Here is a 24612-nt window from a genome sequence, read left to right on the forward strand (position 1 = left end):
GGTAACGGGAAACGAAGTCTGCTGTTAGGTAAAAGGCAGACTAATAAACTAATAAAGCGGGCTTGGTGGTTTGTTTTTAAAGACACTTTAGGCGCCGTCTGCGAACTATACCGCTAAGTTCCGTTTCTAAAAATAGAAGCTTTTAAAACATCTCAGGGCGGAAAGGTCAATAAGGAGCGGTTGGGCGGCAAACAAAATGGCAGGATCGGCCTGAAGGAGTCGAGGCTCGAAGCGGGAGAAGGACGGCAGAGCACGGGAACGGCGCTGTGGTGGGTAATCACGCCTCAGCATAAGTTTGTTGGGGGTGACAAAATAGAACAGGAGCTTGAAACTCAACAAAAAATAAAGCTCCTCGCAATATTTGGACACCAGCTCCCCGGCAGCTAAGGAACTAGGAAGGTAGGAGCAAGGGTTTGGCAGACGGGGCCGTGGTTGGCTTTGGCCAACGTGAAGCCACAGACTGAATGTCAATGAAATTCCAACAGAGCTGAGGCCGTTTGCTGGCATTTAGACAAAAGTGCACCACATTTTGTTACTATTATTTAAGAAGCATTGCAATAAAACAGTGAGTTTGATTCTCCTGGGTTCATTCTCAAAGTAACAAGTGCAACCGTGACCTAACTGCTGAGCCTGTTGCTTACCACAGACCTCTCTTGGACCGAGATACAGTGGTCACTTTAAGTAAAACACTGTACAGAATTTATGAAGTGCCTGGAAGTTTATATAAAAAGATAGAAATACCCAGTTTCCTCCCTGAAACTTTAAATACAAACCTTCACAACCAAAAGTATTTTCCTTTGAAAAGTCTGCCCAAATGCCTACACGTCAAAAGCTTTAACATGAGGGGACTGGAAGTTTTATCGTGGATATCACGTTGTGTCTATTCTGACTAGTCCAGGGCTGAGCAAGAGCTAACACACCAGGATGGGAAGTATTTTAGTCCCTACTTACACAGTAGAGTGGAAATAAAATAACACAGGCACAGGGTGCCCAGAGCAGCTGTGGCTGCCCCCTCCCTGGAAGGGTTCAAGGCCAGGTTGGACGGGGCTGGGAGCCCCCTGGGCTGGGGGAAGGGGGCCCTGCCCGGGGCAGGGGGGTTGGAACTGGATGGTCTTTAAGGTCCCTTCCAACCCAAACCATTGGTTCTATAATTCTATCATCATATTCCGAGTAGGAATAAAAAACTGCTTTGCAATGTATGGAGCCCAAACCAGAAGGAATTAGAAAAATTAGTTGAAACCACAGTGCCCACTGTTTGTGCCTACTGCTTGCTTAAGTGATTTGCAAGTCAGATCTGCATGAGATACTTTGCATGTGCAACATGCACTGCCATTTTTTGTTTGGCTCTACAAGCAGAGCATCTTTAGACAATCTGCATTTATTTCAAAGAGTTTTCTTACTTTTATGATAAAACAAATGATAATAGCCACCTTTTGCTGGCACTCTTGATGTGAATAATTTCAAGAATGCATAACTAGTTAACTTGTTAGACTTGAATCACTGACCCAATTAGCAGGTATACACTCACTTCAACAAAAAACATATTTGGGTGCAGTCACCATGGAAATTCAAAGTTAGATATACTTCAGAAGAATTTGTGGATTATTTTGTATTTCCTGATTTAGAGTTCGCTTCTGATGAATAATTTTTGTTTGCATTTGAAATGCACTGTAATAGCATGGTGCCATCTCAAATGGCATTCTCATTTATAAAAATATGTATTCACCAAATTTTCCAGAGAGAAAAGCATGTCTGGTAGAACAACATGAAAAAGTACTTTGATAACATGATTAAAAATAATTCTATTTTTACAAATAATCAGAAAATTTGAATACTCTGGAACCTGAAGTTTGTCTCTATGCACAGTATTTTCAGTATTAAATCTATCAATAACTGTTATTCTGATGCTATTTAAATAACAATGGCATGTTGTTTCACTTCAGACTGACCAAGGTAGTAAAGGTGATGTACAAGCCCAACAGACTTCGGAAGGCAAATTCAAGCCAAAGAGTTGAAGTGTTACCACTCCAAGCCTTGTGCTCCACTCTTCAGATGCATATTTCCATCTTCAAGCAGGGTTATATGGTCTTGAGCTCACTTTTCCAGCCGTCATCCTTTGAGCCCCAGCTTGCTAAAGTAACCTACTTTACACCCAAGGAACTCATTAAGTGTCTCTGATGGCCCTGCCTTAGAGACACCGACATCCTCAGGAGCTGCAGAACAGACCGCTAGTGAGGTGGAAGTAACTTCAGCTCTGCCTTCACTGTAAGTCTGCCAAAACCCTTGCGCACCCTTCTTGCTCCCTCCAGAGAAATGGCTGGGCATGGAAAAATCTAGTTTCCGTGGACAGACGCAGTCAGTCATTTACATGTATCCGCTTCTAGACATATGGTCAAATCATTGTTAATATAGATTAAAGCAAAAATTAAATACACCAGAATGAAAGGCACACTAAAACCAAGGGGTCACATCTTCTGGTCCAATTCTTAGAACAGCTAAAAACAATACAGAATGCTATAAAACCGTCCGGCTCAGGGCAGGAGACCTCTCTTTTGTTGGAAATGTGGAAGGGAAGACATACTAGCTTCCACAAGAGAAAAGGCACTGTAGAGGTGCAGGATGGAGAGGAAAAGAAGGATGGTGGTGCGTGTGGGATCTCTGTAAACCACAAAAGGCTGAAGAGCGTAGGGTTAGTAGCACAAGGAGTACCCTCCCCTAACCTCCGGGCACAGCCAGTTACAAATTTTCATGGTCAGGCAGTGTTGTGGTTTGAGCCTGGTCGGCAGCCAACCACCATGCAGCCACTCTCTCTCCCTTCTCTTCCGGCAATAAGAAGGGACAGAGAGCCAGGCTTGGGGTTTGAGATAGGACTGGGATGGGGAAAAATCCCCCTTTATGGTCACGACCAAGAGGCAGACTCGTTAGGGGAAGAAAAAAGAACATACATTTATTACAGACACAACACATAACAGAGTAGGACAGTGAGAAGCATTCCCACATCTTGAGAACACCTTCCCCCCACCCCTCCCTTCTTCCCGGGCTCAGCTCTGCTCCCGATATCTCTACCTCCTCCCCCAGGGGCGCAGGGGCAGGGAATGGGGGGTGCAGGCAGCGCTGCCACTTCCTTCATCTTCGGTGTGGGGGGGAGCTTCTGGAACTTGTTCCTCCTGCTCCATCGTGGTCCCCCTCTCACAGCAGACAGTCCTCCACAAACTTTCTCCGACTTGAATCCCTCCCACGGGCCGCAGCGTTCCCCACACTGCTCCGTCATGGGTCACTAACTTTCTCTGACTGGATTCCCTCCCACGGCTGCAGCCCTTCCCGAGCTGCTCCAGCGTGGGACTCCCCCGCATGCTGCAATCCTCCCAGCGCTGAATTACAGCAGCGGGGCTGCCTTTTCCCACGAGACCCCGGCCTTCTTCGGGCACAGAACCTTGATCATTCAGGAGGAAGCCACAGGCCATAAATCAGTGTCTGCTCCACCGCAGATCTTCATGGGTGGCAGGGGGGGGCCGCCCTGCCGTCTCCCCACAGGATACAGGGGGGTCTCTGCTCCGGCACACCTCCCCCCTCCTTTCTTCCTCCGTTCCTCCACTGACCTTGGTGTTCACGCAGCTGCAGCAACTCCTCCTCACCAGTCCCACTGCCCGTCACCACGTCCCTTCTTAAATACGTTATCGCAGAGGCGCAGCCGATTGGCTCAGTTTTGGTGCAGAGGTGGAGCTGACGTGGAGCTGGGGGAGCTTCGAGAAGCTTCTCACAGGGGGCCGCCCCTAGAGCCCCCTCCCCTGCCACCAAAAAAACCCCACCACTCACTCAAACCCAGGACAGGCAGGCCTGAGGAGATGGGGAAGAACAGACACTAATTGAATAAAATAAAACTATCACAGTAATCTAAAGCAGAACAGGCAGAAGGAGGATAAGTATCTTTGGACAATCTGGGCAGCACCATATTTATTTCACTTGTGACGATGAGATCATATGTATTGACAACATCAGTCTCAAAAATTGAGGCAATTCGTTTCGCAAGCAACTAAATCCAAAACCTGAAGAGCCAACAAACCAATGGTGAGAATGAGCTTTTTTTAATCAAAAAGGAGCAAAAATAAGCAAGTATATCTTTACATAAAACTAGCATCTAGTCCTAACTGTAAACTTCCTAGGTGTAAGCGTGAAATCTTAAATGTGTGAGCTCCATTCTAGTTGTAACAGTGGTGGAACATGGGGCATTTTTTTCTCTCATTGGTGAATATCAATAATTGTTATGCATGTGCATGGGACACAAAACCATCTCTGTAAGAGCGGTGCCTAACTGTTCACTGCAATACAATGCCTTTTTTGTTTGTCATTTTTTTCAGGAGCCATTTGTGTTGAGCTCTCCCACTGCGTTTGGAAGCCTCTGTGTATTATTATCCACAAAATGCAAAATCCAGTCCACTGTGGGCTTAAAACAAGTCTCAAATAATTTCCTGGCTTACTTCTCAGTGAGTAAGGCTTTCCCAAAGAAAATGAAAAACTTCTACAATTAGCCTTCATTATTTTAATACTCTCTGAACTGAACTGTTGGCCAGAATTTAAGTTTTATACAGTTAAAAGCTCATGATGAGGGCCATTATTTCTTTATTATATTATTTGCAGAGAACGCCATCAGCTCAGACTGGTCGATACATATTATTATGCCACAGCAGTACTTTCTACAGGGGGAAAACAGGACAGTAAGAACATAAAGAGGATTCTCCTCCTTCCCACATGCACTAGTATTTCTAAATGGTAACAATGGCGCTTTTTACTAGCCATTTTTTTTACTGAATAAATGTTATTTACATAAGGAGAGGAATAACCAAAGGAAGCAGCTTCCATGTTCAAAAACCCAAGCCTCTTGCAATCAGTATCCTAACCCTATTTCCTCATGCCTCCTCAGGACAATGAAACAAGATCTTCTGTCTCTCTGCATGGCTTCCTGCTCCTTTCTCACTTTCAGTGGTAACAGCCCTGCTACTTCTCATCTTTTTCTCTAAGATATCTGTTCCAACCTATATCCTTCCCATTCATCCACACTTCCAAAATGATTGCACTCCTACCTTTAATAAGCAGTGATGCATACCTCTTCTAGTTTGGAAACTCTCTTGTTCCTCCGTTAAACAGAATTAGGTTAACCCCCCCTGCCTTTTTTTTTCCCGTGATGTTGAGTGACGAATATTGCTTACACCCAAAATTTCAACAAGTTCTCCTGTGACAATTTTTCCTTGCGAAAAGAGTCGTGTGTGAATCACAGTATATTGTAATGCTGACACAGCTCAGTTGCAGAGGTGGTGTTGGAAAAGCAATTCAGAGTACAGAGAACTGGAAAAAAAAGAGGATGGAGGAACAAAAAGCTGTCATCATAAAGCCACAATTTCCACAGGTAGCCAGTTAGAATCCATTGTTAATTACATTTTGCATAATCCATTATTTTTAAAATTAGAGTGAATCCTGTCCTTGTTAAAGCGAGCAGTAACATTTTCATCGACTTCATTAAGCTCAGAAGTTCAGCCTCACAGACCCTTTCTTTTACTCATCCAACGCCGACCATGCTAGTTTCTAGTCTCCCAGAAAAACACAATCCCAAAAGCTTACTTTCCCGGTTATGTCTTCCATTGCAGAGAAAAAAGGTTGTTTTGCTCCCCTGAGGCCAGCCCCAGTGTTTCTGTCCAGGGAGTCTCTTGCTTTACAGCCCAAACCAGTCTGATCTGATTTCATCCTACATCTCTCAACTCAACAACAGTAATGAATTCTCTGTGGCTGTTCCTGTTATTTCTTTAAATTATCAATCCAAAATAATCACTTCATAAAATATTCAAGATGGATGTTGGTCTCTGCCTTGCAAAGTAGCTTTGGAAATGCCAGCTTGAGTATTTTCACTAGACAGATCTTCAGGAGACTTTGGAAATAAATACTACACAAAGATATCCATTACAGACCTGTTGAAATTAAAAGTATTTGGTATACAGTAAGGGATATATCAGAAATTCAGATGCAAAATGTATGTAATCCGTGTACTGAAGAACAGCAACCTCCATAAGCTGTCTATAATTTTCACATTAAATACAATTAACCTAAAGCCAAGCAGAAAATGTTTGCATTTAAAAGGCCTTTTCAGTTACAGGAATATTCTGTATCAGATTTGCTAATAATACCATCTAAAGATATATTACAGTATTAAGCTACATTTGTAAAACTGTTCACCTACAAATACTAGATTTGCGAAATGATCAAGATATAACTTAAAAGTCCACCCAAACATCAAGGCGATGCTAAGGGTGGTAAAAATCAACATGGCATTACACTGAAAATTGAAATATATCCTCACTATTATACTAACCTTGAGGTCAGATGATTCTGTACTATCACAATGCCATGCAAATATATTATTAGTATTTGAATATTTTCTGTCTGACAGGAGGCTAGTTACCTAGTTAACATTTACGAATTAACCCACTAATGAGCAATGCAACATGCTTCACAAGCACTTAACATGATGGAGGGATGTTCAGTAGGCACTTTGAGCAGCAAGAACATTTCTAATTTTGAGTTTAAGCACATAAACAAGCATGTTGCACTTTTTTTCCCTAAATAATCATGCAAAGCATAGCTCATTGCAGAAGACTTGGAAACAAAATGGAAATGATTTGGCAAAATGAGAAAAGCATTAAATCCATTAGATCTCTGAAATAAAAAAGTCTTTTGCCCTTTAGTTAGGGTAGGTAGATGCAGTGGGAGGAAACTTCACTAGACAGAGTCCTTTAGCCAATAAGCAGATCATGAGAAAAATCTCCTAATACATAAGAAGGAAGCATGATGCTAATTTTAATTCTTTCCATTTAGAAGCTACCAAGTATTGGGTTTCTCCTAATGCCTGGAAGGTGGCCAAAAGCACTTTAGCTTTTATACATTGCTTAGTATATAGGGAAACACTTTATGAATGCTGATAGGAATCTTTTCTCATTTAAGCAGGAAGGGAAGCGGTATTTCTATAAACCATTTGTTAACCTAGAGCCATATGGTATCCTTTCGTACAAAAATGCTTCATAAGGGAAAAAAACTTACCTAAAAAAAAAAAAAAAAAGTTAGAACGAGTTGGGCTTATGCCATGTTTTGTCCTTGTGCAGGGTGTTGGGAGAGGGAAGCATTAGCAGCGGAATAGAAAGGTCAAGGACAGGTTGGTCAAAGCACAAGCCCAGGGATAAGGGTCGGGGCAGGGGGAGGAGGGGGGGAAATCAAGACAAATTGTTAGGTCTCTCCTTAATAGGTAAAATGAATCCCAGCCCAAAACGCCATCAGTCTACTTGACTTATGAATCAGGCAACTGTCCGCTGCTCCCTTTCCACAGAAGCGTAAAAGCGGTTGTGGGGAATCGGTGCTGTGTTTCTCCAGCATGCCCGTTTATAAAGGGAGTGTTCTGCATCGCTTCCGTTTTGCCAATCCCCACTGCACTCACGACAATTTCAGAAACCATTTTATCCTCAAGGCAGAATCACGTGGTATTTCAGACATGAGAATATATCTTGCACCCTTAGAGTTTGGGGAGGGGATGCCAGCAATCTTAGTGATCTAAAATTAAGTTATTAGTTCAAACAGGAAGGAAAACAATCTCCCAGGACAATGTGTGCTTCAGCTTGTTCCGGCGCTAGTCTTCTGTTGATTTTGTGGTATGCTCACTGCAAGCACAATAAACTGTTGCAACCAACAGCATTTGCACCTGTTACCTTTTCTGCTTTCAGTACAAGAGTATTAACACCACTAAGTTCTGTATAGCAGTTGGGGCCATCTTTCAGTGCTTTCTTCAGAGCTGTAGTTTTGTCTCACCTCTCAACCAGATCACAGATTTGTCTCTATGTCATGTCATTTCAACTTACCAGTTACCAATATTTTTGAAAAATCAGTCTGTGAATGTCTTTTTTGTCTTGTTCATCATCCTTTGAAATTAGAGCCTGAGAAATCTCTACTATGAATCTTCTCTTCTATACCAATTTCCAATTACTGTTCCATTTACAGACAGCGTGTGAGCTTTTAACAAACATTTATGAAACCTTTGCTATAAGGTTGACTGATTGCTCCACTCTAATAGGAAGTTGTGATGTTTATTCTGTGGTGCTAAGACCCCAGCTTTCTCACAAAGAAGTCCAGGGTCTTTCTTCTGCAGGATCCCTGCCACTCACCCAGTGGCCCCTAGTCACTGTGTGCACAGTTGGCTCTGTAAACACACACATTTCAAAACACTAAAGGCATGTCCTCCTCCACCACCACCTGGAGACTCTGGTTCCAGCTCCTGCTTCTGTCCCAGATGGACTCTAACATAATATATTTGAGATAGCAGTGTTTTTTTAAAGTTTTTAGCCTTTGTTGCTCATACTATCAGCCTTCTCGATTACTGATGGCTTTTTAAATCCTTTTCAGTTGCTTATTCATTCTCTTTTCTCTTTGATCCTATTATTTATTAACACGGCCTCAAGAGAACCTGAGAAAATCTGAGCTAGCTTTTAAGGTAATATACTACATTTGAAAGCAGAGCCAAAAGGTAAATCTAGTTTTACAGCCAGTCACATTTACAACGAATTAGTTCTGAGGCTGACATCAATTAAGTTGTTTATTAATATGTTATTAATGAATAACATTTCATAGGTAAAAACTTCCCTTTACATTTATGAGTTACCCAAATCATAAAAGCTTCCTTCCTGATTTGAGGACAAACAACTGCAATCCATTGAAAATCTGCAGTTGTACTTACTTCTTGCCCGTGAAATACAACCGCAGACACCAAGTTTGATGTAAATCAGATATAACCGATTTACAGTGGTATAAACTAGATGTAGTTGAAGGGGTGTCACCAGGATTGTACATATAAAATACAAAAATAGCGGAAATAGTCCTCTAGAAACATACTACTTTTTTTGTAATCAGTGACCCTCAATTCTCCTCCCACTTATGGTGTAAAATACATTCAGTATTAATTTTGGCTAGTATTATTGATTCTAAGCTAGCCCTTTGGACTATTAGTGCCAGTGACAAGGGATGGGCACGTCAAATGCAACTCATTCCACCCTAAAGCAGGATGGAGGACTTGCACTCAGAAGTACAGGCATCTCTCCACTCACTACACAAGAAAGAAAGTGAATTGAATTCTACAAGATAATAAGGCTGAAAGAATGGACTTACACTGATAGTGCTGAGAGTAAAATCTTGTCTTGGCTCCTTCAATGATCTTTAAGAAAAATATGCAATACTTTTCTTTATATAAGAAGGAAGGTCACGGGACTTTGATGTCATTTCCAAAATCAATTCTGATAAGAAGTTAACTCCACTCACTCCGGTTATGTTAGTCCTGTTTATGTTATGTTATGTTACGGTTTTTTTATGTTTATGTTATGTTATGTTATATGTTATGTTATGTTATGTTATGTTATGTTATGTTATGTTATGTTATGTTATGTTATGTTATGTTATGTTATGTTATGTTATGTTATGTTATGTTATGTTATGTTATGTTATGTTATGTTATGTTATGTTATGTTATGTTATGTTATGTTATGTTATGTTATGTTATGTTATGTTATGTTATGTTAGAGCTGTCTTACTCCCAGGAAATTACAAACTGGATTCACAGTAAATAATTTTTTCCTTATATCCTGCCTAAATCTACCGTCTTTCAGTTTAAAACCATTACCCCTCATCCCATCCCCACCCCCTGACCCAGAGTCCCCCCCCACCTCCCCTGTCCCCCCTTTAAGCCCTGGGAGGCCACTCTCAGGGTCCCCCCGGAGCCTTCTCTTCTCCAGGCTGAACCCCCCCAACTCTCTCAGCCCGGCCTCCCAGGGGAGCTACCCCAGCCCCCCGAACATCTCCACACACTTTACAGAGCAGAGATAAAACTTGAACTACCATGGAGTGAAGGCAGACTGAATTGGAAAAAAAAGGGAGGAGCTAAAAAGGCCTGCCCATGGAAATGTTGCTGCGCATCAACCAACTCATGCCCTAATTGTTCACTTTTAACAGATTGTCTGGAATGTCAGCAACAACGCAGAGGTAGCATCCTCAGCACTATGTCAATACCCTGCCTGTAAGTACAGTAAGGTAGGAGATGCTGCACATACATGGCTGTATGCTGGCAGATTTTTCGCATACTCAGAAATTAGTGTAAGTTTTAACTATCTTCATTTTGTATGAGCACTTTTTACATTTTGTTTTCGCAACTTTTGCTGTTCTGTAGAAGAGTCGCACACTGTCCTTGCTGTCAATTGGCTTCCCTGACAACGGCCAGTGGAGCCAAAGTTAGTGAACAACTTAGATCTTTGTAAGATCAGCAACAGACCTCCAACTAACGTAACTGTCATAAGTGGCTTCACAGATGATACTTTGAGCGGTGAAAACTACATACGGGCAGAAGTTTTGCAAGCCTGCATTTATACAAGAGTTATCATTTCAGTAGCTAACACATCACCGATTCCTCTGCACATCACGAAGGCTTGCTGACTGCTGACTCTGGTCTAGTGGCATTTTAGTAGCAATGAGGGCACCGATACAGCTTTAATATTTCACTAATACAAAAAGGAAATCATTTTAGTCCCAGTTCTTTTACAGCTGCTTCTCTATTACTAGACTACTTTTTGGTAAATTGGATGTATTTGAGATTACAGTGGTCACAAAGACAGACAATTTGGATAGACTCTAAGTGATGCGTTGCCTCGCTTCCCTGGCATGGAGTGCCTGTTATTAAATCTACGTGACAGTCTTGTTATATTAGTTTAGCTGGAAAGGGCTGCCACAGGGCTAAATTAAGTTAGAGTTTGACCCTTAAAGCATTAAATGTCCATCATGTAACTGCAGTAAAAATCAACATGTCACTAATTTTAGTATGTCTAAAATATTACTACAATGAAATAAAGAATGATAATAATGGAAAAAGTACAAAACAAGTAACTCTGCCAATTAAAATTACTTTGCATGTATTAATTCAGCTCTGCTGCTTAGCTTGTCAGAGCCTTGTTTCAGAACTGTGCTGGTGATACAGAGTAAATATAATTTTGCACTGTAAGACATTTTTGCTTGTTATGCAAATATTAAATTCAAATTTAGCTCTCAGCAGCATCCCATATATGTCCTTGACATACCCAGCCTGGACGTGAAAAGAAATGACAAATGGTGTACAGTTAGTCTCCATTAACAATCCAACTGGTAAATAAAGTAACAAACGATACATTTTTTCACTGATCAATACCATTTATAATGAAAGCATCTTGAAGAGCCATCTTAAGTACTTAACAGAATTCATCCTCTAAGTTAAAGATTCCAACTCTCGAGCAGTCCTGCTTGTCTGTGTTTCACTCAAGACTACTAGAATGCCACACAGACCACACAGGCTTTACTATTTTCATCACTATAATGAGTAGTAATTTGTTGTAGACTTCAGTAATAGTAATATATCAGCCGATTTTTGTTTGAGTTTTGTTAATTTGATGCAATTCTGAGCTAAAATTGTATTCCCAGACTTCTCCTGTTTGTGTTATGAACATTAATGTAAACATCTATTTTGAAATGCATTCAAAAGCCAGTATATTACCAGAGAGCACCAAGGTTAAGAAAAGTACAGAAGAGTGATCCCTGATCATCAGAATGGCACTAAAGTAAAATTGAGTATTAGAACTAAACAGCACAGGCCAAAACTTCTGATGGAAAAGCAGGTTGGTAGCCACCTGCTTGACCATTATCCGCTTGGATGAGATGTTATAGACTCTGCTTTTACAAATCACATAATTCAAACTCAGCAAATATTTTCTGTCCTGCTGTCCTGCTGCATCATGGCTAAGTCCGGAGCAATTTTATTGTTGCATATTTTGAGCAGAACCTCTCATAAATTACTTGGATTGTTAAAAATATTCACCAGGATTTACAGTATACTGCATCAGCAGATGAATGACCTTGAGGACTTTGACAAAAATGAATTAAAAATTTCTGAGTTGCAGCAGCCACATGGCCAAATCTGAGGCCACATCTGGACTGCTAAAAGTTTTAAGCAAACCCTGTAATCTCAGTGTGTAAAATTATTGCGGGAAAAATCTCAGATGATCTCGATGAACTTGAAAAACCCTTCTCCCTTTCTAGAATTGGCTTATTGGAGTATAGGATCAATGCCTGCGAGAAGAACAAGAGATTTATGCAACCATTACATTTGAAACTGCACAACAATTGGGATTAGCAGCTTTGCATATTTTGGAACTCATCCACTTCACCGTACCCAGGACATTGTGGATATCAAGAACAGGAGAGGATGATTTTTGCCCACCCTACCGTTATTGGACAGACAGAAGAAAGATTTTAGGAGCTGCAGCACTGGCTGGGTGCCTTGCAGATAATTAGATTCTTGTTTCCAGTACTCTACCCTTATATTTAGAGGTGAAATTACACTGCATCGATTTGAAAAAAAAATGCACCAAGTAAATATACATTGCAAAAGTCTTGTTAATTTCTAGGATATCTAAGGGAACACTCGTCATGATGAAACCAGGATATTTCTACCATAATCTCAAAGGCATTCCTTAGCTTCTAGCAGGTAGGGAGTCCTAGAACTCCATTTAAGTGGCTGATTCTTTCTCGTACAAGGTCTCCATGCGAAAAGCGCAGCTGAAGCGCTCGCCTTGTGTGTTTTGATTAGAAGGGGTCACAGCCGTAAGAGTCCTGGAATTCAAGCACAGCTGCTTCTACCTCTCTGTCCGAGGCCTGATTGTGGAGTTTAAGGGATGCTGGACCAGCCCAAGCCCTGGCTCAGGGGCCGTGTCGCACAATGCGGCTGAGTCTGTCAAGAGCAAAGACCCAACGGCCTGGAGTGTGGCCAAGGAGCTGAATGAACGCCGCCTGCGAGCAGCCTGGAAGACACACGCTCGGGGTGGGGGGCTGAGCATTCATTCGCCCCGTGGGAGAGGCTCTGGGGGCAGGGGGCTCCTCTGCAGCACAGGCAGAGAGGAGATGCTTGCCAGGATTTCAGGGCAGCCACAATACTGTGAGGTGGGGTCGGGGGACTCGGGTGCTGTAGTCAGGAGGACAGAGCTACTGAAAACGGTGGAGCAGGAAGGAATAACATGAACCAAGAAAGGGCAATGAACTACTGGCCTTAGAACCAGAAAAAACTAACATTTCAGGTTCTAACAGGATATGAATTAAAATACTCCAGTGCGATTAAGGACCAAGAAAAGGCAACTGTGGCTGTGATTACTGTACTACCTGCTTGCATAGGTGAACAAGAAAAGCTGACCAGATACAAGGGTTCTTCTTCACTAAATGTTTTCTCACCAACTCCCACAGTGTTGCATTATTACCTTCCACATCTTAAGCGAATGTATCTTCTACAACTTGCTCATGAATACAGTTGTAGACCTTAATTGCAGAATTATTACGCCATCCAGTCCATTTTTTTTCAGTATAGCATAAGCTGTAAAAATGCATGCTTCTGGGATCAAATACAGGTGGCATAAAATATGTTCCCAGCCTACATGTGAAGTCATCAAGAGGCGAATGTCTACCAGGGGACCAAGTGTATACTCCCTCAGCTCTTGGAGGTTTGGCTGCTTGGGCTCCAGGCTGATCTGTAGGGCAGCAGTCCAACCTTGAATCAGAACTATAAGAAGCCTTGGTGGTGGGCCACCCCTCTTCTCTCAAGAGATGCTTTTAAGATGAGACTCTTGTGCTTGGTCTCTGCCTAAGCTACAGGGCAGCTCCACCCGTGCCTAGCATGTAACAGTGATCCAGACCTTGACTTGTCTTGACTTCCAGGCTTGACCTCAGACCTGATTCATGCTTTGGACTTGTCCGGTGATCTGGATTGTTGGATGAACCTGGTTACACTCACCTTGGTATGGGCCTGCACCCCTTGTCCGTGAGGTCACTGCCCCTACCTGCCCTGCTGTCACACCTCACTCCCTTTCCTTTGCTGGGCAGCTTATGGTTGGAGCTCCCTGGCCAGATTTTCCATGACTTCCCCTGGGAGTTCGCTCCAGCAGGTCATCACTACTGCTAAACAAAACCAAAGAAATACATCCCTTTCTAACTAGTAACTACTCATTCTTGCTTCTTTTCCCACTGAACTGAAGAACATCAATGCCCCCTCACTGTGAACAAGGGATTGTATGTTTTGATCAAATCGCCTTTTGATTGCCTGTTGAGGTATAAACCAAGTTCTTGAAGTTGTTCCCTCTTAGACATTTTCTTTTATCTCTCAATTAAGTTACAAGCTTTTTCTACTTCACTAGCTTTTCAACATGCTTTTAAAACACGAGCAGAGCTACACATCCTATTTCAGTGCTATATACAGTACATCATACAGAGATCGTATTCTGGGTCACATTACCTGTTTCCATAAATCTTTTTTGCTCTAGCATATCAAGATTACACATTCAGGTTCCTGTCCACTAAGGTGCCTAATCCTATTCACAGCAAACTGCTTTCGAGGATATGCTTCCCCTTCCTCTTCTTCCTCAGCTCCCATCCCACCTTCTGCAAGTGGTAATTTGCCTTGTTCTTGGGCCAAATTTGATGAAACCTAGATTACGTGGCAGTGCAGGTTTCTCTGCATGATGAGAGTGGGGCACTCTTCCTGTCCCTGTGCCATCTGCAAGGTTTGTTATCTGTGTGTTGGGCACAGTGCAGAGCCCCACTGGAGCATGTCTATTCAGTGATTCCTCAATGACAGCTGTCTTAGTGTATATTCGTGATCTTGGTATTGTTCAGTTACCCCCAACTATTTAATCTGCTATGCACTTGCCTAATGCTGTACAAAACTAATTTCTGGTCAAAACAGTCTAATGTCTTAAGAAGGCTATGTCTATTAAATATATACAATTACTTTTATCAAATTTGTCAACTCAGTAGAGATGAAGATCTCTTTTGCTTAACAAGGGAGCTTTCCAAATCTCCTTACATCAATCCCTTCTCTTTTAACTCTTTTTTTGGTATAATGCTATATCAGTTTTTCCCACTGTATTACCTAGGATCAATGTCAATCCAAGAAACATAATTATCCAAAAAGGGTAGATGTCTTAAGGCCAGACCAACGTTAACACCCCATCTTTCTTTAATTTCCACAGTGTTCCCAGATGTATTAGCATAAGCAATGAAGATATCATCTCAAATATCTCTGTGGGAAGCTACTTAGACCTGCCGACTCCAGAGCGTCCATGGAGCGGTGATGGTGAGGACAGCCTAATTCCACATCCTTTGGCTTCTGAAGGAGAAGAAGAGGGATTTCAGTGGTACCGTGAGGGCAGAGGAGTGCTGGAGGGGGCAAGCAGCATGATGGGACGTGCACTGCTGTTGGCTGGGACTACTCGTGTGGGCTCTACGGAGTTGGAAGGCTGGAGTTTAAGTCTTCAGCCGCAAAGTGCTGAATGTACAAAGCCTGTAAGGCAATGACTTCAGATAATCCTTACGCACCTCGTGTCTGCACCACTGGCAGGCTGACACTACAGGGATTGGGCACAGAGTCTTCAAAAGCTTGGAGACCACCGAAGGCTGTGACCCCTTTCCTACATCCAGTATGAACTTACTACGCAAGGATAAATGGCTCATGTAGTATGGTGAAGAGATCTGGGGATTACTCGTAAGAGTTTCTTCCTCTTCGTGCCAGTGAAGATGGAGATGGTGCTGCTGCATTAGCACATCACCCATGGCATAGCAGGAAAGTACCTTAACGACTGGATAGAGTCAGGGCTAATAGAAACATCCACACCTGTTGCCCAATACGACTTAGATTTGCACTCTTAATCACAATGAAAAATAGATTTCAATTTCTCTTCATAATGTCAGAAGCTCAGCCTATTTCCCCCAGCCATCACCTTTCCAGAATCCCCTCCGCTTTATCAAAACGCTCACAAATTTATGTTTCAGACTGATTTATTTCTTAATATTTCTTTCAGCCTCTTTAAACTACATTTCTGGACCAATGCCAGTATCAGCTGTCTCTCTAAGGAAATGAATTTCAATCATATCTCATCTTGTCCTCCTGCTTTTATTTCTGCATCATGCTTTTCAGAAATACGTATTCATTTGGGACTGTTTTGAGAGCTCAGTGCTCTCTGAATCTAAAACTAGCTATTGTTCATCTTTTCCTGGTCTCACAACTGCATCTACTCCTGCAACAGCCTTTAAGAGTTAATCAAAAAAGAACAACCATTTAGAGTTGCAAAACACACATTGAACGTTGTTCTCATGTTTGTTAGCCTCAGCCTAAAATCATATTTTATAGTAGACGAAGTATTCTTAATTACTGTCAAAATTATCTTGAGCTTCAGAACTGGGAGATGGCTGGATCTGCTTTTGGTATGCAAGGCAAAAAAGCTGCTCCGCTGCCTGGCTGGCAGCGTAAGATGTCTCTAATAGTGGCAAACATTTGCCCCCAAACCACTCTGGAGATGACTGGCCAACCTTTTTTTTCCCAGAAGCGGCCTCAGAAAGGGAAGGTACCTTGTTCTCTTGAGGAAGGTCGTAGGCTTTAGCATCGCCTTTAATGAAGGGGCAGAGCAGAGAGCAGCATGTGGCCTGCGTTAATCCCTGCCTGGCTGCTGCTCTTGTTCACAGTTCGTGCTCCCTGGCTTTATGGTTGTTACCGTAATGCAGCGCATTTTCTGCATCAGATACTGCTCCTACTTCATCACACTAGAGATTGAGCCAAGAAATATAATTATTGATTTATATGTAGGATATCACTGCGAGCAGGCAAACAAATGATTCAGTGTCTCTGTCAGCATTAGACTTACTAAAATTGTTGGATGAGTTCATTTTTTACCTCCATCCTCTCAGAGACAACCAGCTCCTTTTCCGGTCCAAAAAAGAAAAGAATTATGCTATCAAAAAAAAAAAAAAAATCAACTTCTGTTTATACTTGGAGTTTGAGGAGAAGAAGGGGAAAAAAAGGAATTATGCAAATGGAACCAGCATTTATGCCTTTTTATTTAATGCCTCGGCGCTAACTAGGTCTCATTTCCAAGTCAACTACTCATTCAAAAATTTCACAGGGACTGGATTTGGGCGGAGAAGGACTATTTGTGAGGATCAGGGAGAGGACTCTTGCATGTGTTAAAAGGGATTATCCTCAAGCTTTGTATTTCCAAGGGAGGAAAGGGCTATTAGAGAGGCGTGCTGACTCTACGTTGCAGTAAGAAGCAGCAAGGACCATCACTAGCTGCCCTCCTAGGCAGCGTGGTTCCCCCACGTTGTGTTATCAGGGACTCACCTGCCTGTGCTGTTTTTAGCTTCTGCTATAGATAGACCTAGCCACTCAAAGGCACGTCCGTTCTCCTCACCAGCATCCGCTCATTTACTAAAAGCAAACCTCCTGCAAATCCTGCTCTTCAATAGGCAAGCGAGTGCTCCAGAAGATAATTCAGCTTCGACATTTACTGGCAGCAAAGAGTCCTTGAGCAGCGAGGGGATGATTAATTGTCATCTAACCCTGCCTGCCTTTAACTTCCAGGCTCCTTCCTGCTGCCTGTGCTCTGCACTCCAGGGAAGGGCCTGAAGGGAACCTGGATAAATGGGAATTCCCATTTGACACTTCCTTTCCTTAAATCTTTTCCCCTTAGACTTTAGGAATAAGAGGCTACACACATATTTGCACATAGGTTAATACTATAAGGAGGTATATCTATTTGATTCTGTTTCAGTGTTTGATGTATTAATATTTTGAGCCTTAACTCTGTAACAATACAAGTGGTCTGTGAAATTTTCTTTAAGGCAGAAATGGCATCACAGTAGTATTGCACATGGTAAATTCTCAGTACAGGAATCTGGATCAAAAAATATGACCCTCTAACTTTAACTCAGTCTCCCCTGAGTTGAGACCAAGAATTAGAAGTTTGAGCTGAAGTGCATCATTGAAAGTTACAAAAAAAGTGAAAAGTCTTCACCTAGCACACATCTTGACAGTCGTATGAAAGGTTGCATAGCTGATTACTTTTTTTAGTACAGACTAGACCATAAGCATCTTGCACGTTAGTGAGCACTTATACACAGTGAGTGGTAGAATTAAAAACACTCTTCTCTGTTTTCATGAAGATTACTCACAAAAGTACCAGTTAAGAGTGACAGCCTACCCAGCCTCTCCTTGAAACAGAAAAAGCCCCAGGAGGCAGCAGGCACTGTAAAACCCCGGAGCTCTTTTAGTAGAGGAACAAGTAGGCCCTTTGTTCTCCAGACCTTTCCCTTCTCACGGGTACATCTAAGGCTTTATGTCCCATCTGAACTTCAACAGTGTTTGCAATAGTATAGTTTCACAAGTTACAACTTCCAGTGAACGAGAAATCCTTTGAATAAATCTTACTGATTTAAGCATTAATGGGGTAGTTGAACGTAAAAGATCTAACTTACAATAGCCTTAGTCTGCCTGCAATGTAAATAACGATCTAGAGGCTCCACTATCTTCATATAAATGGCACCCCTTAAAATAAAAGAGTGGGTACAAGTAGTACTGTGTTTTGTGATGGAGATTCACAGGATTAGGAACGTTGAATGTCATGGTTTTGGGACCGTGACAGTCAGTCTGGAGGCCACAGCTTTCTCCATGGCTCAGAGGACCATGAGCCAGCCAAGAGCAGTGCTGGATTTCCCTCCTTCCTCCCTTTCTCCTGAAGTAAACAAGCCAAAGGGCTTCTGTGTGAGTCCTGGGTGTTTTAGTGGAGCAAGATCGTTCAGCCTCAGATCTTCTGGGTGAGCCGTATTAAAAAGACTTGAAAATGTGTCCTTTGAACCATGGTGTGTCCCCTCCCCATCTCTCTGAATTCTAAAAGCAACTCACAGTTGGGTTTTGTGCTAACCGAGCACAGGGGGACCCGGGAAAGTAGATATGAAAACTCACTTTTCCATGACCTCTGAAGCATGGTTGTGGGCCTGTCTTCTGCAGAGATGGGTTCCCCACTTTGACCGGAGTTTCTCTCCCCTCTTCATACTTGCTCCCCTCTTGCTGACTCCCTTTCTCCTCACCTTGCCAGCAAGTCCATTCTGCTGGTCCTTCCACAGGAGCCATGGTCCAACCGACCCCCCTGCCACAAGGTCCGGCATGACCAAAGCTGAGCAGCTGGGGAGGAGGTAAACAGGCAGCTTTTCTCCCTGCTTCCCACTGACACGACTTTTTCACAGGTACACAACATGCAATATTCCCACGTTGAATCATAGACAAGTTAAAAATAATTCTGTCACGGGGATACTACTTCATACTCATACTGGCGTTCTCCATTTTCATAGACATGTAGCACAAGATTAAAATATATCAAGACTTGTACAACAGCCAAAATCTTTCAGACACCTTTCCCCTCCTTTGCCATAAAGGAGGGGAAGAAACCTACACACTGGTGTAATCAGTCTATGCAGGTAGAGTAAACCATGTAGTACAAAGATGTCTGCTGGCCTAAGTAAGCTATTCTGAAATGGCTTACAAATGAGATTTGTCAGGGTTCTGGGGTCAGCTCTTGCCTTAGCTCCAAAGCGTTTTAAATTTGTTATATCAGTGAAAAAAAAACCATAAAATGTTCCTTTCAGATATGCATTCGGGAACCTATTTTTTACATATTTCACAAGAGCCGCCTATGTATTCGAGCTTCTGAGCTTTCCAAGGTCTTGCCCTTGAGCGAGCCATAATTTATAAAAATCCAGTTCGGTGCTGGGCAAGGAATGGAAGGGGACCCTGGGATCGAAGGGCTGCAACCCTGAGAGCTGGAAGTACTCATCTGATGGTTTGCAGCTGATTGCTTATATTAAACATTAGATTTCCTTCATTAAGTGAATAGAAAATCATTTAAGTCGTTAGAACAAGGTGTTAACTATAGCACTGACGCTCTCCTCTTTAATAACCATCCCTCCCTCCTGGGATGGCCCACCACCCAAGAATTTAGCATAGTGCTGCTCTTCAGTGCAAATTTAGGATTTACCAGCCCATCCTCCCATTTCCCTGGTGAGAGAGCTCCACATTGTGGGGGGAAGGTGCACGGTGAGCAACAGAAATAAGGGATGCTGAAAAGAGACAGCATTACGCAAAATTGACTCTGCTACTTCACCAATCAGTTTTTCACAGTGGGAGTGTCAGGCAAAAACTCTTTTTTGTCAAAGGGGATAGACTTACGATAACAACATGGTTTTACTCCACTCTTCCCAAGCATGTCAATGCTGTTAGAGAAGGTTACAGCACAGAAATGGGGAAAGGGAGAGTCATCCCAGTACAACCAGCTATTTAAATATATACTTAGCTAAACTGATGGTTAAGTTTAGATGTCTTGGAATCAGAGGCACAGATCAGCATCCGGAAACAACTAAATCTGAAGCTAGTAAATGTTTTCATCTTGCTGAAGCGGTGATTTACTTAGAAAGTGCATGCACTAGAATCTTCTCTGCTGTCGTTTCACACCCATTTAGGTTCTCAGTTAATTTTAAACATTAAAATCTAAACTGGCTGATTGTAAGGAACATGCTTACCTTCCTTATTTTTAAGAAAGGTAGTAAAGAAGACACTCTCTATCAGTGACCTGAAATGCAGAACATGAGAACCAGAGTGCCATGACCTTTGAAAATGAGATTGCTGAGTACCACGAAATTTTGTGGGAAATGATTGGGTGACATTTTGTCGTGCCAATTTTGTACTTGGCAAAAATTTTCAATAAAAAAAAAAATTCTTCCACCCTGTTAGTGACAGTGGTCAGCTTATTCCCTGTGACATCTTTTCTCTTGAGGCCAAATTCTGCCACCCCTGGGCAGTGCACAGTTTTTAACCTCAGAATCACCCCCTCTCATTGCCATTGCTGAACTACACATTTCCTCGCTGCTTTTGAGTCTTACTTCTTTTGCAGTTGCCAATCTAATCATCTTTTTCCTGCTCACAGTGCTTTCCTTCCCTTACCATTGACAAGGTAGCCACCATCTTTCTCACTGTCCTTTAATCTTCCATGTTTTTACTCCATCGAAACTTATCAAATGATAAGGCTCTCTCCTTCCTGCTCTGACACTGCAGCTTGGGCCCGTCTCCTCGTCACTTCACAGCGTGCTTAGATGCTGAAAAACAGATACTGAGGCAGCATCTTACAAATAAGACAAACATTTAACAAAAGAAAAGGCTTATATGAGGAAGATTTGCCTCTTAAGCTGCTTAAATCGGAGATTCAATATAATGTTACGTTTTCTTCCAAAGCTCTTAAAGGATGATAGCTTTAAAACTATCCACAAATCAGTTGACTTTCACAGCTATTTAATTTAATACTATAGACTAGCAATCTACGCAGAGATGGAGACTCCGTCCTTCTTGACAAGAAAAGCGTAGGGGCCTCGGCAAGGGAGGTGGGGGGGGGGGGGGGATGGATGAGCCCTCGTGCCAAATTTTCCTTGAGCTACTCTGCCAATTCAGAGAGCGACAAGGCATAGCCGCGCCCAAAGGGCACCTCCTTTCCTGTCATGGTGTCAGTGGGGCTGCCGTGTGGGCAATGGGGTAGTAGGCTTCCTAGCAGCACAGTGCCCCTCCTCACCCCTTCTTTCTATCTGCGTCCTGCCTCTGGGATGAGGAGGGAGACTGGGTGATACCTACCTCTGTGGGGTCCTCCTCTGGGGGTAGCAAGGGAGGACATGGCAGGGCTCCTCCAGGTCGGGGTACGCTGCTCGCTGGTGCAGTGATTGCCATGGCTGGCAGCTGGTGTCTGTTGAGTGGGTCCCTGGGTAGGCAGTACTCAGAGGAGCTTCATCTGACTAGTAAATTCCTGTATCTTTATGTTTTGCAGCAAGAGATGCCAGTCCATGATGACACCGGCAAGAAAGACACTCAGACTCTGTAACGTGTCATATAAAACCCTATTTATTAAATCTAACACTGTAAAGAAAGAGAGAATCATGTAGATAATCTTACATCCCTTTAGATGTTGGAAATTCCGAGTCACTCAGCATCGAACAGGCCTCTGATCCCCATGCAGCACGCTGCAGGCCCCGTGAGCTGGCACAGGCAGGACACAGGAACAACCACAAAGCCACCGATGAAATGCAAAGGGTAAATTTATTCTTGTTACCTCATGACCTGAGGGATCTCTGCAGCAGCATCTGGGCAGAGGCACACAAGCGGGGATGGAGGCACCATGGAGCTCAGTCCTTGCTGGTCAGAAAAAGGAGAAGAAAAAAAAGATCTCGAACCTGCTGCTTTTGCCTGTATATATCAGGGATTTTCACAGGCGTACTTCCACTGTGCTTTGATCTTTCCCACAGCAGGGCAGGAATCTCAAGGATGTTCGATAAGGTGCCTCAGAGTCTGTCACATGTTATCTAAATGTAGACATCCTACCAGTCAAGCACATGAAGCTAAACAACAATTAGTGTGATATATGTGTTTTTCAACACTCCAGCTGCAAGTCACTCGAGTGTGTTTGCAATCTTCCTTGCCAATCTTCTGTTGTATTCCCACACTCTCCGTGGAGAAGGTTACACCATTTTGATCATTCAAGCTACTATGGGATTTCCTTACAAACGAACAACTCTATCCATCATCTCTACTGTCAAACAGAAAGGGTGCTCGCATGAGAACTTCTTGCTGCACTGCTCGATGAGGGCAAGGACGAGGTTGGTGTAAGCACCGGTACTGAGTGGGAGCTGTTGCCGTGGGCTGGCACGGGTGGGTTGTCCTGCAGCCAAGGGGTTATGTCCAGCATGGCACAAGCCTGAAGGCCAACCTGCACGTGCAGCAGAGCACAGACCTGGGCCTATTCTGCTTGGACGTTATGTGGCTCACTGGCTCTTCAGCGCACGGTGATCTGCTGCTCAGGACCACTACCCCTTGCCCAACTCCAGATGAAGGGTCCAAGGAGCTGGGGAGCAGAGGTTGCTCTATGTGAAGGGGACCTGACAGGCTGCTGTCTGCCTCTGCATGCTGACCACAGCTTCCTGCGGGCTTTGGAGGTCAGCCAGGAGCAGCAGGAGGAACCACGGGGACGATCCCCCATGTGCAGCCCGGGAGCCAGTGGGTAAGCTGTGGGGGACAGACCCGGGCTCAGCCTGGGGAGAAGGCTTCGTGGTACTCGGCACCAGGCTCTGGAAGACCTGAGCGAAGTGCCGGGGAGCAGCAGCAGCAAAGAGACTCCAGAAGGGATGGCAAACCAGGAGCGGAGGGTCACCACAGCGCAGGCAGTGCCTTCACCGACAGGGCATGGTCCCCGAGCTGGGCAAGCGGGGCAGGGCGGTGACAAGCAAAGGCAAGGGGACAAGTCAGGGCTGAGGTGAGCCTTGGAGATGCAGACAACGGCTCAGGGATGTCGGGGACGTGGCTGGGAGCGCACACCGGCTCCGACACAGCTTACACCCTGGCCCGAGCTTCCATGGAGCTCCTGCATCCCTTGGCAGAGGGTGCGGGTGGGGGTCCCAGCTGAGGCTGGGCAGGGCAGGTCCTACCCACAGGGGCCCTCACAGGCCTGACGGCAACTGTCCTACAGGGCATTCGGTCGTTGAAGAAAACGACAGCCCCCCTCCATCCGGACCCCTAAGTCATCTGTCATCTTTCAACTACTCCAAGAAGCTGAGGACTTCTGCCTCATAGTAGCCTCCTTCCTGACTTCTACCCGTCTTGTATGGCTAGTGTGATTCACAGCTTTATGATAAAATATTGCTGTATCAGCATGTACATTCACTAGAGGGACGTATTAAAATCGCGCGGGAAGGGTGAATTTGGGCGTTTCCTGCCTGAACCATCATTGAAAACATATTTTGTGTTTAACCCCCATGGGCCAGCTAAAATAACCAGATTCTCAAACTAACTGACTATAAAAATACACATGCTGCAGTTAAGGTGCTGATTCAGTTTGCAAGTATTTCTTATACTGAAGAAAAATAGTTTCACAGCAAGGACTTTCTTCATTTAATTCTAGCATATAGGTAAGGGGTCAAAGCTAATGATTACTGTTGCACTTCATTTCAGTGTAGGAGACCTATCGGAGTAATATTTAAGTGTCTGACTAGAAAGAAGATAGAAAACACAGAATTTCACCCCTTCAGAAACATTGGTCATTGGAACATAGGTGAGCCACCAGAAAATACTCAGGAGAGTAGAAAAGGAGAAGGGTTTGAAGTTTGAAAAAAAAAAAAAATCCAGGAAGAAAAACCCACTAAAAAACGGCAGAGAGGGAACTCCAGAGAAGGAGAGGGACACTGTCGACACTCAAATAACAAGTAAAAACCAGCAGCCAAAATGACATTTTTCCCAGATGTCAGGTTTTCCATGAATGATGCAGATTGTAGTTCTTGCCGCGTGATGACAGGAGACAGACCTAAGGCTCCCTGTGATGGAGGGAGCACCTCTGAGCACCACCCCAAAGGATATTAGGAGCTTATCAACAGTGCACCGAATTATTTGCACCCGACAGCCTGGATGACTGCCTAGAAGGGTCAGAGGAGATGGATTTCTTCGCTCTGCCATTTCATCAGAGGGAGCATCTGTCCCCACAGGCTCCCCAGCTCTTCCCCTGGGAGCCAGCCATGTACTAGCATGACTCGGGCCCTGCAGAGATATTTCCTGTGACAAAGGAGAAACCCTTGTCATATGTGCACACAGTGCCATTTGGGCATTCAAATGTTGCCGTG

The 24612-nt window shown here is 43.5% G+C and overlaps 1 long non-coding RNA gene across 2 annotated transcripts; it reads left to right on the forward strand.

Annotated features, from left to right (window-relative positions):
- LOC116959001 lies at positions 1–24452 on the forward strand. 2 transcript variants are annotated; one of them, XR_004405588.2, is made up of 4 exons: positions 1–269; positions 1944–2265; positions 10033–10096; positions 21777–24452. It is a non-coding gene; the product is annotated as an uncharacterized LOC116959001 (long non-coding RNA). The 2 variants fall into 2 exon arrangements; XR_004405589.2 differs by lacking the exon at positions 21777–24452 and adding an exon at positions 15114–15933.
- Positions 24453–24612: the final 160 nt, after the last annotated feature.

Source organism: Tyto alba, unplaced genomic scaffold, assembly GCF_018691265.1.
Source record: "Tyto alba isolate M040663 unplaced genomic scaffold, T.alba_DEE_v4.0 Super-Scaffold_14, whole genome shotgun sequence".
NCBI lineage: Eukaryota > Metazoa > Chordata > Aves > Strigiformes > Tytonidae > Tyto > Tyto alba.